At 57.8% G+C, this 15266-nt stretch overlaps 14 non-coding genes across 14 annotated transcripts; 9 read left to right on the top strand and 5 right to left on the bottom strand.

Moving 5' to 3' along the window:
- The first annotated feature begins 21 nt into the window (after positions 1-21).
- Positions 22-103, top strand: TRNAS-GCU (transfer RNA serine (anticodon GCU)). The gene has a single exon. It is a non-coding gene; the product is annotated as a tRNA-Ser (tRNA).
- Positions 104-2766: 2663 nt separating this feature from the next.
- On the bottom strand, positions 2767-2840 carry TRNAT-AGU (transfer RNA threonine (anticodon AGU)). Its single transcript has one exon. It is a non-coding gene; the product is annotated as a tRNA-Thr (tRNA).
- A 271-nt stretch (positions 2841-3111) lies between these two features.
- TRNAP-AGG (transfer RNA proline (anticodon AGG)) lies at positions 3112-3183 on the bottom strand. The gene has a single exon. It is a non-coding gene; the product is annotated as a tRNA-Pro (tRNA).
- A 277-nt stretch (positions 3184-3460) lies between these two features.
- Positions 3461-3542, top strand: TRNAS-CGA (transfer RNA serine (anticodon CGA)). Its single transcript has one exon. It is a non-coding gene; the product is annotated as a tRNA-Ser (tRNA).
- Positions 3543-4283: 741 nt separating this feature from the next.
- Positions 4284-4355, bottom strand: TRNAA-UGC (transfer RNA alanine (anticodon UGC)). Its single transcript has one exon. It is a non-coding gene; the product is annotated as a tRNA-Ala (tRNA).
- A 606-nt stretch (positions 4356-4961) lies between these two features.
- On the top strand, positions 4962-5033 carry TRNAA-UGC (transfer RNA alanine (anticodon UGC)). The gene has a single exon. It is a non-coding gene; the product is annotated as a tRNA-Ala (tRNA).
- Positions 5034-5326: 293 nt separating this feature from the next.
- Positions 5327-5408, top strand: TRNAS-UGA (transfer RNA serine (anticodon UGA)). Its single transcript has one exon. It is a non-coding gene; the product is annotated as a tRNA-Ser (tRNA).
- Positions 5409-6082: 674 nt separating this feature from the next.
- TRNAA-CGC (transfer RNA alanine (anticodon CGC)) lies at positions 6083-6154 on the bottom strand. The gene has a single exon. It is a non-coding gene; the product is annotated as a tRNA-Ala (tRNA).
- Positions 6155-6412: 258 nt separating this feature from the next.
- Positions 6413-6484, top strand: TRNAP-CGG (transfer RNA proline (anticodon CGG)). Its single transcript has one exon. It is a non-coding gene; the product is annotated as a tRNA-Pro (tRNA).
- Positions 6485-7759: 1275 nt separating this feature from the next.
- TRNAS-CGA (transfer RNA serine (anticodon CGA)) lies at positions 7760-7841 on the bottom strand. The gene has a single exon. It is a non-coding gene; the product is annotated as a tRNA-Ser (tRNA).
- A 279-nt stretch (positions 7842-8120) lies between these two features.
- Positions 8121-8192, top strand: TRNAP-AGG (transfer RNA proline (anticodon AGG)). Its single transcript has one exon. It is a non-coding gene; the product is annotated as a tRNA-Pro (tRNA).
- Positions 8193-8979: 787 nt separating this feature from the next.
- Positions 8980-9051, top strand: TRNAP-UGG (transfer RNA proline (anticodon UGG)). Its single transcript has one exon. It is a non-coding gene; the product is annotated as a tRNA-Pro (tRNA).
- Positions 9052-10404: 1353 nt separating this feature from the next.
- TRNAT-AGU (transfer RNA threonine (anticodon AGU)) lies at positions 10405-10478 on the top strand. Its single transcript has one exon. It is a non-coding gene; the product is annotated as a tRNA-Thr (tRNA).
- A 616-nt stretch (positions 10479-11094) lies between these two features.
- On the top strand, positions 11095-11176 carry TRNAS-GCU (transfer RNA serine (anticodon GCU)). The gene has a single exon. It is a non-coding gene; the product is annotated as a tRNA-Ser (tRNA).
- The last annotated feature ends 4090 nt before the right edge of the window (positions 11177-15266 follow it).

The raw sequence follows: 15266 nt of genomic DNA, 5'->3' as shown, positions 1-15266 counted from the left end.
GCTGGGCGCGGCGGCGGGCAGGACGAGGTGGCCGAGTGGTGAAGGCGATGGACTGCTAATCCATTGTGCTCTGCACGCGTGGGTTCGAATCCCACCCTCGTCGGGACTTTTGCCGCGGCTCGGGGGCGGAGACAGCCCGGGCTGGCGTGTCCCGTGTCCGGGGATGGCTCAAGCTCCTGCCTGGCACAAGGGGACCCTGGGCTCGACTCCCAGCGCTGCCGGAGCCCCGTGGGAGACCTAGTAGCAAGTGCGTGGTCCAGCATGGCAACTGCATCCTCCCAAGGTGAAGAGTCCCCTCACAGTAGTGTTTGACTTTGGAAAGGGGAAGGCAGAAGGAAACTGAGAAGCCCAGTTGGAAGAAATGTGAAAAGCATCTAAAAGGGCAGCCAGGTGCTGGCATGGAGATGGTTGGAATTCTCTTATCTAGGACTTATGAAAAAAAAAAAAAAACCACCTCGGAAATCCTTAAAAGAGCTATTACTGCATAAAGTGGCTGTTAAGCAGTAAGATGATAACCTTCTGGAAAAGGAAGGTGCAACCGGAAAGCAAGCTGAGACAAATGCAGCACAAAGCTGTGATGAGATGGATACCTTGGGGGGGTGAGGGCAGAAAGGACAGGAAGGGACTTCCGTCCAAGTTGTTGGTGAATGTGCCTGTTCATTTCAACCCCAGAAAAGAAAGAGCAAACGGCAGAGTGCAAGTCCCATCTTGCACATAGTGTGCAAGTCCCATCTTGCACATAGTGGGAGCCCAGAGCGGGAGAGGAAGGCGCCCTGGCCTCACACTGCCCCGAACCCCAGTTAGCACTGGGATGCCCATTGGCTCCGAGTGAGCTGCCTGGAGAGGGAACCAGACAAAGAGCTGGGGGATCAGTTCCCTGTGCCCCACCCTGTGGGGGAATTTCTAGCGCAGTAAGCGCATAGCCTCTGCAGGATGCTAGGGATCAAATCTAAGTTTATTTTTCCTTTACCAAATTTGTAGCATACAGAGCCCTTTCCTGGCTCCAATCAACAGTAGAATCGTGTATTCCTGTATTTTTAAGTCTTACACAGCAGTCCAAGTATGTACACAGCTCCCTGTTTATGCCAGGTGTTCTTGTCACAGGATGTGCACGGCCTTGATGCCAACCTTGCTGCTTGTTTCTTAGTCTCTGGAACATCTTGATATTATTGCAGGGCTCAGAGATGAACAACAGCCGTGAGAACCCTGTCTTTTCACAGAGCTCAGAATCCTTTTCTCTATCCGCAGGAGTTAGCCCTTTCCTGCAGCTAATCCCCAACATCCAACAGGCCCAGTTACCCTGGGAAGTTAACTGGGATGCTGCCAGGTCCCTCCTGCCAGCCCTGCTAGGTATAAGAGCCTGTTGGGCTGGCTGTGGGCAGGGCAGCCATGCCAGGGGACAGGTCCTGCTGCTGCTCGCGGGGCTTCCAGGTATCACAGGGCAGGGTCAGGAGTGGGACCTGGGTGGGAGCAATGCTTCGGTCATCACTGTGTCCAATGGGGGACCCTGGGGTGACTGGGCCTGGCCAGAGATGTGCCCCAAAGGCTCCTATGCCGGTGGCATCAGCTTCAAGATGTAGCCTCCACACTGGTGCCTATGGCCAGTCCGAGGACCTCACTCCCACGAGGAGTTTACCCCCCACCTCTGTTCCCTCACAGGCAGAGCTGTCCCAGGGGGTGATGGAGGATGACACGGCGCTCAGCGGGATTCAGCTGCACTGTTCCCATGGTGAGGACCCCAGTGGTGGCTACACAGCCAAGTCCCAGACCGGCAGGTGAGCCCCTGGCGATCCTCGTCCCTTCCCTGTGACTGTAGAGCCTCCCTTGCAGCTGTCTCCTCCTCTCACACCCTCCAGTCTCAGCAGTGACCAACTTCTCTATTCCCTGTCTGGATGAGGTCACTGGTCAGAGGCCCGCTGGTGCCCCCACCGAGGGTGCCTGGTGGGTTTTGTGCTGTAGGACACCTCAGCAACTCACCCACTTTGCCTGCTCCAATGAGCATGTCCTGGAGGGGCTGGAGTCTGCCTGGGGCCAGTGCAGTGGCTGGAGACTCCTGTGGCCCAGGGCAGCGTACGGCATCCAGATGCCAGTGGAATTCTGCACAGGGGCTGAAGAGGGACGACATGGCCCTGAATGGTTTGAGTCTCTTCTGCTGCCTGTAATGAGTGCTGGAAACCCACTGCAGGGCACCGGATTCCATGACCCAGCTCCACAGCAGAGCCTATGCCTGGGGTGCCCTCTCCCAGGACCCCGCATCCACCACCAGGAGATGCCTTAGCCCTGGTACCCTCAGGGAACACCTTTCCCTTGTCCCCATGGGCTTCATCATTGCACAAGTGCTGCTGCCGGCCCCACAAACACCTACCTTGCTTCCCAGAGATGCTCCCAAGTCCTTCCTGCTCCCACCCAGACTTCCAGATGTTCCCCAGCATCTCCAGGACTGTCTCTGTCCTACCCTGAAATGAGCTTTTCGGTAAAAGCATGCACTCAGACTGCACTGGGGCAGCTTTTCCATTGGGAGGGAGCAAACCAGGGCGGAGAAGCAGGCAGCCGTGAACAGCCCTGCCAGGACACCAGGGTGCAGCCCCTACCGAAGGAGGTAACCAAGAAGTCGCAGCCAGACCCTCCTCTAAGGGCAAAAGAGATGGGATTCTATGGGTGCTGGTGGAAGCAGTGCAGCCGCCAGTGACCTCTACTCAAGGTAGGGCAGAGACCCCCAGCAGTGCCTCCAGTTTGGGCCAGGGAGGTAAAACAGCCCTGAGGCCTAGGCACCACTGGGAATCGAACCCAGGATCTCCTGTTTACTAGACAGGCGCTTTAACCAGCTGAGCCATGGCGCCCACCTGCCCCACAGTCCTGGGGTGCCCCACAGCCATGGCTTCTGCCCAGCCCCAGTCCCCATCCTGCTGCCACCCTGACAGCAGGGTCACCCCTGCAGGACCAATGGGCCTGGGCACAGGGTTGGAACCCCAGGGGCAGGGGACAGTCGTGCATGTCACACTAAGCTCAAAGCCTCAGTGACTCCAGCATGGTCCTAGGGGGGTAAAAGTCAATGGCCAGGTCTCAGGTGAGCTCTGCACCACCTGAGTGGGAGGAGGGTGCCCAAAAGGAGGGCTCGTCCGGGAGTTGAACCCGGGACCTCTCGCACCCTAAGCGAGAATCATACCCCTAGACCAACGAGCCGGGGTGCACAGCTGCCTGGGCACCCCCAGCCTGTGCCGCGCACTGGGCTGCTGCGGGGGCACTGCTGCCCAGGGACCCTGGTGCCCCAGGAGCCCCTTTCTGGGGACACATCCTGCCGCCAGCCCCTGGGGAGCAGAGCGGGGCTGAGGGTGTGTGCGGGGATGCACCGAACACCCCAAAGACTTTCCCACTTCTCAGGAAAACGAGGCACACAGGGAGGACCAGGAGGTGCCCAGGCCGGGGGGGCGGGTGTGTCCCTGGAGTACCCATGGCTGTGGCTGTGATGGCCGAGGGGTGAAGGCGTTGGACTCGAAATCCAATAGGGTTTCCCTGCGCAGGTTCGAATCCTGCTCACAGCGAGAGCTTTTACCCACCTGCAGGCAAGTGGGGCTGGGGCCCTGCACCTCACTTCCTCCCTGGGAAGCAGCTCCCGCACTTGGGAACCTGCTCCTTGGCATCTGCAGGAGAGTAAGGGAATGCGCTGGTCAAGGAGCTGTTCACCACTTGCCCTGGGGCCAAGTGAAATCCTCCCCTCTGAGGAGGGATCACCCAGAGAGGGGTGGGGACACCCCAGCCGTGGGATGTCAGTTGTGGGTTTGTCTGCAGATGTTTTTACCACGGGACTGTGGGGCAGTTGGGATCCACACAATTCCCAGGGCTGTGGGATCAAGGGAGAGGGCTGGGGAGATCGATGCAGGCTTGGGGTACGGTTCCACCTTCAGCTGTGGAAGGACCTGGGTCCAGCTCCCATAGTTCTGTCCTCCCTTTTGGCAAAGCCTGCTCTGCTCTTGTCTGGGGAGTACAGAGCTCGTCTGAGGTCAGCTGTTTGCTTTTGTCTCCTTGTTCCTGCCCCACACCCCCCCACCCACCCCAACAGTCACCACAGCTTTGGGCCAGGCAGGGTGAGTGGGGCAACTCCCTCTCTTGGGCGTCTTGGCATGAGGTGCAGGCACCCACGGTGTTCACAGTGCACCACTGCTGTCTCCCCAGTCCTGGGCCAGCCGTGCCTGCAGGAAACCCCAGGGCTTTTCTGGGGGGCTTGGGGGCCTCTGGCAGCCCCACAGCTGGCAGGAAGGGGGCTCTGGGGAGGCAAAAGTACATGGAGATGCTGGGGGTTGAACCCAGGGCCTCTTACATGCAAAGCAAGCGCTCTCCCACTGAGCTACATCCCCCTGGACATGGGCAGGACTGTGCTCAGAGGTCCCTGCTGACCCCCATGGTCCAGGTGCCCCCACAGCCACTGGGGCCGGGGCAGTTATGTGCTGTGGCCACCTCCAAATGCCGGCCTCACATCTTGGGCACAGTAAGATGGACTTCCCTGCTCCGGGCTGTGCCAGGGGCAAAAGGCAGAATCAGCCACCCTCATCAACCCCCAAAATTGTGGGGTGCAGATGCTAGGGGTGCCTTGAGATGCAGCACCCTGGCTTGTTGGTCTAGTGATATGATTGTTGCTTTGGGTGCAAGAGGTCCCAGGCTCAGCTCCTGGATGAGACCTCCTTTTGGAAACCCACCTTCCCCAGTGTTGTGTAGGACCATGGCATAACTGGGGCACAGCGAGGGCAACAGGGCAACAGTGCCCAGCACAGATGAGCTGGTGTCATGCTCTGGTTGGATGCATCCTGTGAGCATGATGGACCCCCAAGACCTGGCAGTGAGTGCTCTGATGGTCTGTTTGTGGGGGCAGGGCCCTGGGGGCAGAGCGGAATGAGTGGTGGGCAGTGGGGCGGCGCTGGGGGTTGAGGAGACTTGCCCAAGCCCCCACCCCTGCCTAGGCCCAGGGGGATGTAGCTCAGCAGGAGAGCACTTGCTTTGCAAGTAAGAGGCCCTGGGTTTGACCCCCAGCATCTCCATGTAACTTTTTCCCAAAAAACCTGTTGTGTCCCTGGGCATCACTGGAGGATGCTTCCCTTTCGTGCCTGCCCTCCGGCAAGGCTCTCAGCTGCACCTGGATTTTTTTCCCAGACGTCAGTAAATACCCCTGGATATGCTCTTTTCCCAGCCCTGGCACATGTAGGTATTGGGGCTGCCAAGGGTTTCTGGGACCGTGTAGATGACCCCCCACCAGGCTGGAGGGCATCTTCTCCCCAGAGGAAGACCCCAGGGCAAAGCTGGGGTGCCCTTACCCCACACACCAAGGCCAAGGGCTGTGATGGCCGAGGGGTGAAGGCGTTGGACTTGAAATCCAATAGGGTTTCCCTGCGCAGGTTCGAATCCTGCTCACAGCGAGAGCTTTTACTTGCTGCCCATGCTGGAGGTCCTGGGGTGGGCACATCTGGGGCCTTTGGGGAAGAGCTGGAATAGGACCATACTGAGGCCTGTGGCTGGATGGGGTTGGGGACAGGGCAGCCTAATCCAGCAGGAACTTGACTGCTGGAGAGCTCTGGGGAGGGAGAGGGCAGTGCTCCAAGCAGCTTCCTTCTCCTGTGTTGGGTACTGGTAGTCCTGTGGGAAGCTGGGCTCAGCTCAACTCCTGGGTGAGGCTCCCTTTTGGGCACCCGTTGCTGGACACAGCTGCTATGGGGATGGGGTGACACTGCCTGGCACAGGGGGGGATGGATGATCTCCACAGTTCGGCCACATCCTGTCTGCTGGGACGGTCCCTGCACTACCGGGAGCAAGGTGCATCCTGCTGCTATGCGGGCAAAGAGACACGGCTCAGCCACAGCCAAGGCTCATCCCCTCCTGCCTGGGGAGGGGCTGTTGGAGCCGTTGGGGACAGCAGAGTGGGGCCCTGCTGCCACCATGTCCCCAGTGGGCAACTCTGCCTGGGGGCTGTGGTGCAGGATGCAGGCATGAGAGGCTCCTTTGGGAATGCCTTCTGGAGGTAGAAGTGGAGTTTATCACCAATGCCCCGTGATGAAGGTGGGTTTAAAGAGGCAAAGAAAAAAAAAAAAAAAGTTGGAGATGCTGGGGATTGAACCCAGGACCTCTTACATGCGAAGCAAGCGCTCTACCACTGAGCTACATCCCCCTTCTTGTGGAGTGGTGCCACCCAGAGGTCCTGGTGCCTGCCCTGGCCCTCTCGCTCCCATGGCTTTTGGAGCCAGGGCACTTACAGCCCGTGGCCATGTCTATGTGCCAGCCCTGCAGTCAGGGCAGAGCAAGGGGAACGTCCCAGCTGGGAGTATCCATCAGGGCCAAAAAGAGCTTCCCCACATCCCATCCCACCCAACCAGTTTCTCAAGTACTGGAGCTCAAGGACGGGGTTCCTGCCTATTTGCAGCACCCTGGCTCGTTGGTCTAGGGGTATGATTCTCGCTTCGGGTGTGAGAGGTCCCGGGTTCAACTCCCGGACGAGCCCTCCTTTTGGGCACCCACCTTCCTTGGCTAAAATGCGTGGCCCCTGCCTGCAGTGGGACCAGGGCTATGATGGTGGGAGGGCACGGGTGCCTGGTGTAATGGAGATGGGCAGAGCATTGGGGGTGGGCACATCCCGATGGCCAGGATGGTGCCCCTAAGTAGCAGAAATGAGGATGATGGAGTGCAGCCCCTGATGATCTGGTTTTGGGGCCCTGGGAGCTGAGTGGGGTGAGCTGTGGGCAGTGGGATGGCAATGGGGGGTGAGGGCACTTGGCCAGGCCCCCACAAGTACCCATGTCCAGGGGAATGTAGCTCAGTGGGAGAGCACTTGCTTTGCTCTGGGTTCAACCCCCAGCATCTCCATGTACTTTTGCCTCCCCAGAGCCCCCTCCCTGCCAGCTGTGGGGCTGCCAGAGCCCCCCACATCCCCAAAAAAGGCCTTGGAGTTTTCTGCAGGTGTGGCTGGCCTGGGGCTGGCACTCACAGGCTGTGAGGAAACGCCCACAGGCCTTTCCCTCCCCTGCTTGCGCACTGTGGAGGGTGGGGGCACCTTGTCTCCCTTCCCAGGGGACTTGGGGCAAATGCTGGTGTTGGCAGGATCTGCTGACCTGGGGAGGCCACTCGTCTCCCCTGAGCTGGGCAGGATCGCCCTATCGGTGCCCCATCCCTGCATGGGCTATGCCCAGCATTGGGTACCCAAAAGGAGGGCTCGTCCTGGAGTTGAACATCAGACCTCACACACCCTAAGAGAGATCTATACCTTTACAGCAACAAACGAAGGTGTGCAATTTGCTTCCAGCTCAGACCCTGTCCCCCACAGCCCCAAGCATGGCACAGGCCAACCGGTGCCCAGTGCAGGTGGGAGCAGCCTCAGGGCACTGCCCTCTCCCTCCCCTCTGCTCTCCAGCCATCACCTCCCCCAGGGGATGATGCACAGGGTTGATGATGATGGAGAGCCGCTCAGCATCCCCACAAAGTGGCCCACAGGTGGGGACCCCACTCCCCTCAACGGCTGCTTCCTCACCTCTCCCGGGTCTGCAGAACTTGGAAAATCCGAGAAGATCCTGTGTCCCGCCTGCCCTGGGACCTTCCCTTGCCTGGGGCACTGCTGGGCTCTCAGCCAGGGAGCAGGTTCCCTGGTGGAAGGCTGCTCGCCAGGGAAGAGGTGCAAGTCTGGAGCAGCCCTGGTTCCCAGAATGTTCCTACTCCAGCTCCCCCAAAGGCCCCAGACATGACCACCCCAGGACCCCCAGCGTGGGCAGCGAGTAAAAGCTCTCGCTGTGAGCAGGATTCGAACCTGCGCAGGGAAACCCTATTGGATTTCGAGTCCAACGCCTTCACCCCTCGGCCATCACAGCCACAGCCATGGGCACCCCAGGGACACACCCGCCCCCCCGGCCTGGGCACCTCCTGGTCCTCCCTGTGTGCCTCGTTTTCCTGAGAAGTGGGAAAGTCTTTGGGGTGTCCGGTGCATCCCCGCACACACCCTCAGCCCCGCTCTGCTCCCCAGGGGCTGGCGGCAGGATGTCTGTCCCCAGAAAGGGGCTCCTGGGGCACCAGGGTCCCTGGGCAGCAGTGCCCCCGCAGCAGCCCAGTGCACGGCACAGGCTGGGGGTGCCTGAGCAGGTGTGCACCCCGGCTCGTTGGTCTAGGGGTATGATTCTCGCTTAGGGTGCGAGAGGTCCCGGGTTCAACTCCCGGACGAGCCCTCCTTTTGGGCACCCGCCACTAGGCACAGCCCCAGTGGGGACGGGGCACAGATGGGGCAACACTGCCGGCACAGGGAGAACGGGCAGCCTCCCCACCTCACTCACATCCTCTCCACTCGGACGATCCCTCCACTGCCGGGAGCAAGGTGTGTCCTGCTGCCGCCTGGGCAAAGAGACACGGCTCAGCCATGGCCAGGGCTCGTCCCCTCCTGGCTGGGGAAGGGACTGTTGGGGCAGTGTGGTCCTGCTGATGCCACATCCCCAGTGGGCAACTCTGCCCAGGGGCTTCCTCCACAAAAACGTGCCTCTGCTCTGCCCACAGACATCCTCCCTGTCCCAGCCAGACCGTGGGCACCCAAGGGACACCCAGTGCCTGTAAAGCACCGGACCCCACGGGGTCAGCAGCTCCGGGGTGTTGGGGAAGGAAGCCGCAACAGGGATTTTTCTGGGAGTGATGAGGAAGCCAGGGCAGAGGGGAACATCACTTTTGGGGGATGCCTCATGGAGGATGAAGGGCAGGGGGTGATGCTGCAAAGCACCGACTATTTCAACATCTGACAGAGCCAGGGAGGTGCTTTTGAGGCGGAAAACTCCCAGGGATGCTGGGAATTGGAGATGCTGGGCACTACCACCCTGCAGTCACCTCCAGCTGCTGGCTCCATGGATGACAAGAGGGACCTCCCTGCTCCTGGAATGTGCTGAAGGTCACACACAGACTCCGCTGCCCACCCAAACCTCTAAGTGTGTGGGGCACAGAGGCTGGGGGTGCACTGGGGTGCAGCACCCTGGCTCGTTGGTCTAGGGGTATGATTCTCGCTTTGGGTGCGAGAGGTCCCGGGTTCAACTCCCGGACGAGCCCTCCTTTTGGGCACCCACCTTCCCCGGCAGCATGTGGGACCCTGGCATAACCAGGACACAGCGAGGGCACTGGTGCCCAGCACAAAGGGGTCAGTCCCATGGCCTCACTGGCAGAACGGACCCCCAAGAGACGGTAGCACCAAGAGTTGCTGCTGGGGCATGGGCAGGGAGGCAGATGGAGGGAGAGGTTGGTAAGGGCAGATGGAGGCAGCATTGGGCACCACACAGCAGAGTGGGTGCTGCTGGCAGCAGGCACCCCGAGGGTCTGTTTGTGGGGACGGGGCCCTGGGGGCAGAGTAGTGCGAGTGGTGGGCAGTGGGGCAGTGGTGGGGTTGAGAGGACTTGCCTAGGCCCCCACCCTGCCCAAGCCCAGGGTCATGTAGCTCGGTGGGAGAGCACTCACTTTGCATGTAAGAGGCCCTGGGTTCAACCCCCAGCATCTCTACATACTTTTGCCTCCCAAAAAATACAGAGCAAGGCAATAGGTGCCCAAAAGGGGGGCTCAGATGGGAGCTGAACCCAGGATCTCTTGCACCCTAAGTGAGTATTACCCTCCTAGACCAACGAGCCAGGGTGTGCAGCTGCGACCCAGCACCGATCCTTTCCCCCTCCTGCTCATAGAGACCCTGCACAAGTGCAAGGGAGGGAGAGCACAGAGTTCCCCACACCCAGGAGCTACCAGGGATCCGTGATGTTCCCCAAAGAGGGTCCCATTTGGCAGCTGGCATGGCTGGAGGGTGCTGTGGGACTGTTTTTCAGCCTCGGTGTGCCAGGCTCCCTGCCCTATGGCAATGGGGGGAGGCAAATGCGGCTGAGTGAGCACCAGGTGTCACCAGCACCTGCTGCTCCAGCCACTCTCCCCCTTGGTCTGTCTCATGCACATCCCAAAAAGTGGGCACTTTGGGGGTGCCTGAGCCGTCAGAGGATGGGATGCACTGAGATTGTTTGGGTTGGCCTTTGGCACTGATGGGTGAGCTGGGTGGGTGGGTGATGCCCTGGGGACCCCCAGGATGCTGTGGTGAGCGGCTGGAGAGAGAGCTGAGACAAAGACGATCACCTCGGGTCAGTTTAGGGGCTGGGGGCAGCTGTCAGGGTTCTGCTGGGGAAAGGGGAGGGGGCAGCAAGTCCCTGCAGGTGCTGGGACCCCAAAACCCAGCTGGTGCTGGTAGGGGAGGTGTTGAGCTCCCTGTGCCAGGGACCCGAGTCAGCACTGGGGCTGCTCCCAGGGGCAGATAGAGAAGGGTTTGGGGGCTGGAGTACCCCAGACTTCAGGCAGTGGTGCAGGGCATGGTGGGAGGGGGCAGGCAGAGAGTCGAGTGTGTTCATGGGACACCTCAATGCCATAGGACAGGTGGGCACCATGGCTCAGCTGGTTAAAGCGCCTGTCTAGTAAACAGGAGATCCTGGGTTCAACTCCCAGTGGTGCCTGGCCTCGTGGGCTGTTTTTCCTCCCTGCCCCAAGCTGAGGGCACTGCTGGGGCCCTGCCTTGAGCAGTGAAGCCTTCCATCACTTTAGGGGGAAGGAGTTTCCTTCTGTCCTCTCTCCCTGGGGAGCTCACAGTGGAGAGATGACACAAACTATCTCCAGACTCCAGGGGACTTGAGAAATACAGAGGTATATCCAATGCTGACGTGATCCCCAACAGTCTTCCCCATTAATTTGCACAACTGCTGCTGAATCCTGCAGGAAAACCCTGTGGACACAGATTGGTGTGGGGGTGATGGAGACATGCAACAAGCCTGGGGCACACACTTTTATGGCGAAAATAAATGCCACTTGGCCCTTTGCCATCTTCTGAACACGGAGACGGAAGGGATCATGGAGAGGGGCAAATGGACTGCAAACACCTGCTTGCAGCCCTGCCCAGCTGCCCTGCCACAGTCAGGTGGGCAGCTGGCTGCCACGGCCAGGCAGGTGGGCTACCAGGGCTCTACCTACCCAGCCCCAACTCCCCAGAGGACACCCTGAAGAACCAGTCACAGCTTTGCAGTCTTTGATCAAAAAGGAGAAAAAAAAATCTGCAAAAAAGAGATTGAAGCATGGGACGAGGTGGCCGAGTGGTGAAGGTGATGGACTGCTAATCCATTGTGCTCTGCACGCGTGGGTTCGAATCCCACCCTCGTCGGGTCCCTGGGGACCCCCACCCACGAGGAGACTTTTGGTGCAGCCCCTGGCATGGCCATTTACCTCCTGCCTCTCTCTGTTTTGCTCATTCTTGTTAAATACGCATCTGCCCCTGGCTTTCTGCTCTCACTTGCTGAACCTGCTCCTGGTTGCTCAGGGACCTGCGTTGCCCTTCCAAGCCATGTGCCGGGCTTGGAAGCAGGGTACTGTCCCCACGCTGCTCCTTGAGCCCACCTGCCAGCCAATTACGTCTTCTCTGGGAGGCGAAGCACCAAACTATGGGCAGGGAAGGTCAGCAACAGGCTGGCCGTGCTGGCTGGGCAGCGACATGGGCACATCCTGAGCCTGTGCTCTGCTTTTTTCACCTTCTACTCTCTGTCAGCCAATTTATTCCTTTCTGCATCTCATACATAAGCCCAGGGCATACCCACCATGCTGATGGGAGCCAAAAGCCAGCCCTAGACAAAGCTGTGCTTTGCTGAGCCATTGCCACGTCCTAGAGGTGCTTTTCCTGAGGATGGCATAGCTGCTGTGTGTTGGCAGCTCCCGACTGTGTCTGCAGCAGTGGAGGTTCCTGGGGAGAGGAGAAGGTGAACCACTGCAAGATGGAGAGGAAGGAGGTAAAATAACTCGCCTGCTGGGAGGTTTTTAAGTGCTGAAATCCCAGTGGTCTTGCAGAGAGGGAAGCCTTGCATTTCTCAGAACATGTCTGTGGTTTGACTCAGCTGGGGAAACCTGTTGCTCCAGCCTTGCAGGTGCCTTCCCTTCTCCCACTCCTTCTTTCCACGGATGAGAATGTGGCCAAGCAATGCTGTGGCTTGGAGGCAAGGGTGCTCAGGCTTAGCTGTCCATGCTGCAAGCCCTGCACCATCTTTTTGGCCTTCCCTGGGGCCATGTTTCATTCCCATGCCTTGGGGAGATGTCCTTGGGGGCCAGCTGGGAGCTGCTTCCCTCTGTCAGCATCTTCCAAGCCAGAAATGGTTATCGGGCTGCAGGGAAACACTTGGCCTCATCCTGTCCTGCTGCTGTGGGACGGTTCGGTGCTTGGCCAGCTCTGCTGCCCTGGGAAAGGGGGATGTCCACGTCCAGAGAGCCAGGCACCCTGCAAGAGGAATAAGGGAGATTTCCTGGGGAAAAGACATGGGTTTTGATGCACAGAGGTTACAGCTCCAGAGAAACACCAACTAGCAGCTGGAGATGGTGAAATGGGAAGGGTGCAGGCTCCTCCTCAAGTGGTGGCAGATGGCATGAGGGCTACTGCAGCAGGATGGGACCTGGGGGGTTGCAGGGCAGAGGCAGCTGAGAGAGGAGACAAGCTGACTCCCTTGGGACACCCTTCAACCCTGCCGGGCTGTGTCTGCCCCAGCACATGCCTGCCCTTGCCCTGGTGCACAGTGACAAGGCCTCCCGGGGGGGAACGTGTCAGCCTTGCTGACGCCATTGAGCATCAGCCCACCCAGAGACCTGGCAATTATAGGGGATGTGTGGAGCATGAAACTGGATCATCTGCAGCCCTGAGGCAGCACATAGCAGCCGGAGCCTGGCTGTCCCCAGAAGCACAGTGGCCCTGAAGCACCCCGAGCCTGCCCCAGCAAGGACATTGGCAGCCAAGGATGCTCTGTGGCGGTGGTGGAGGGGCAGCCACCTGGGCGGGTCTGTCTTCATCAGGATGCTGCCTCCTGGCACCGGCGTGTCCTGTTCACCCATCAGCCACCTGGGAGTGGTCCCTACACGTAGTGCTGCTGGCAGGTCGGCTGCAGACCTGGAGCAAGCCCTGGGAGAGCACACTGGATGCAAGAGTTCCTTACAGATGGGATGCAGTGGGTCTGTTGCTGCTCCAAAATGTGTCTTCACCTTTGACTTTCAGAAGAAATTTTGGGGCAGGGGCAAGCTTACACCCTCCAGCTGGTGTCAGAGACATCTAGCCCTTGGGCTTTTGTAAATCAAGAGGCAGAGCAGTGAGACTGGGGTCGCAAAGTGCTGCTGGGGCTGGTCATGCAAAGGGAAACATAGTGAGTATTGGTCCTGGGCCATACTTCTCCTCGTGCCCTTATCTGCGGGAAGAACTGGGATGACCACACATCCTGGATCCATTGCAGAAATTAAGAGAATGAGTCTGGTGTCTTTGGTTTGGTGAAATTTTCTCAGCTTTGTGGTTCCTTCAGAGAAAGCCATGTCTCCAGGAGAAAGTGCTCATCCCCTGAAATGAATAGGGGTCAGAAAAACTAGTCCTTGTCTTTGTCCCAAATACCCGCATTTCCAGGAAGACATATTTCCTCTATGGTTTTCCTTTCTTTTAATCTCATTCATTACAAAAATCTGATTCTTTTAACTTCCTGACACTGCCTTTTGTTTCCCCTGTCATCTTCTACAGGCAAAGGACTTGTTTCAGTACACAGATCTGCTCACGTTCAGCAACATGGCCTCTCTAATTGTTCCCACTTATTTCAAGTGTTCCTGCATCCATGGATATTCTTCCAGGACATGATGATCCAATGTGAGCAGAACCTCAAGTACTTTAACTGGGTTGCAAAACTGAAGCACACAATGAGGCTGCAAATCAGAAGATCCCAGCTTGTGTCTGGAAACCTGGAAGGAAGTGCTCCAGGAAGGGCTATTCTCCCTGGGGATCACGGGAGTGCACAGAGGCCCCCCCCCAAAAAAAAAAAAGAAGAAATGGAAGATGATTAGTGAAGGGGAAGAAATTCTGACTGGCAGAAGAAGGGTTTAATTCTTAGGCTGTGGGTCCAAGGTAGCATCATTTTGTTATTGAAGAGTGGTGCAAAAAAGCAGAAAGATAAAGCTTAAAATAAAGCCTCATCTTTTCCTGCTCACCAAATTGCCATTTAGGAGGTTATGATGAACCCACAGCGTCCTGCCTTACTCTGGCAGGCTGGAAGGCTGCTTCTGGCTGAAGCGTGTATCCTCCACTGCACCTCGGAAAAGCTGATTTCCTCTTTCCCCTTCCAGAATGATGTTAAATTTAGCTGGGCTTGACCCCAGCACCTCTGAAAGACTTTTTTTGCACTGGCAGGCAGGGCAGGAAGGAGTCACTAGGGACAATTCAGTGGTATTAACCGCGGCTTCGCAAGGCCAAGTCACCCTAGGAACTAAAATGACCTCAAAAATCCTACAAGGTGTGTCTTTAACAGTGATGCTGATAACCCCCAGCTCTACAAATGCATAGTACATATGCCCCAGCACTACCATGGTTTATTCTGGGACAGAAGATGTTTGTGCCTTCATCTGAGCTCTGCTGGCATGAAATGAAAAGCCTGCTTCAAACTTTCCTGATGGCTCATTCCTCTGCCTGGGACCATGTCAGCAACTCCCTTTCCCCAATGTACAGGTGATTCATGTTTAAGTGCAGGTCGGGACATTTACAACTCCCCAGCTGTTTAGCAGCTAACAGGCTTTCAATCTGGTGTCACACTGCAGCCTGTAATTAAAAATCTCTTAACGATGTCACTCCATCACAAGGAAGCATAGCTGCGAACTTCTGGCTCACTGCTGTTAGCGTATCCAAAGAGAGGATGGAAAAGCTCTTGGCCTCAGAAATCAGCTCACTGCACAAAATTAGTAAGTTTTGGTGTGTGTCACCTTCAGGGGTGGACTCCAGAGCCCATGATTACTTTGCTTTTAAAACTCAATGTGCCTTCCAAGCAGAATTCATGCCCTAGACGTGAGGAATAGTAATAAAAAGAGGCGAAATCCTCTAAGTGGATTCAAGTGTAACAATTTGGTCATGCTGAGCTAGCTCAAGTCCCCACGTCTGCATGTTTAGCACCTGGGCAGCCAGGGCAGGAAAAATGCTCCTCTGGCATTTTTCCCCCAGCACCCTCATCCCTGCAGCCCCCCAGGTTTTCCTGCCGTGGATGAGACCACCGTCGCAGGGTTTACCTACAGGTCCACACTTCTTGTGTGCAGCCTAAATCACTGAGCTCACCTCAGGTGCACTGGGGACCTGAATTTGTTGTGCTCAGAGGAAGGTGGGGAGCGATGCACCGGGGATGCACCTGCCCTAAATTCTGCTGAACACTCTCCTGCCTCATGGCATAAGACCTAAAATGTACTTTGGCCTTAGGAAGGAA

This window comes from Tauraco erythrolophus, chromosome 8 (assembly GCF_009769465.1).
Source record: "Tauraco erythrolophus isolate bTauEry1 chromosome 8, bTauEry1.pri, whole genome shotgun sequence".
Classification (NCBI taxonomy): domain Eukaryota; kingdom Metazoa; phylum Chordata; class Aves; order Musophagiformes; family Musophagidae; genus Tauraco; species Tauraco erythrolophus.
Note: the sequence above shows the minus strand (reverse complement) of the source record. Positions and strands in the feature narration are given on the sequence as shown.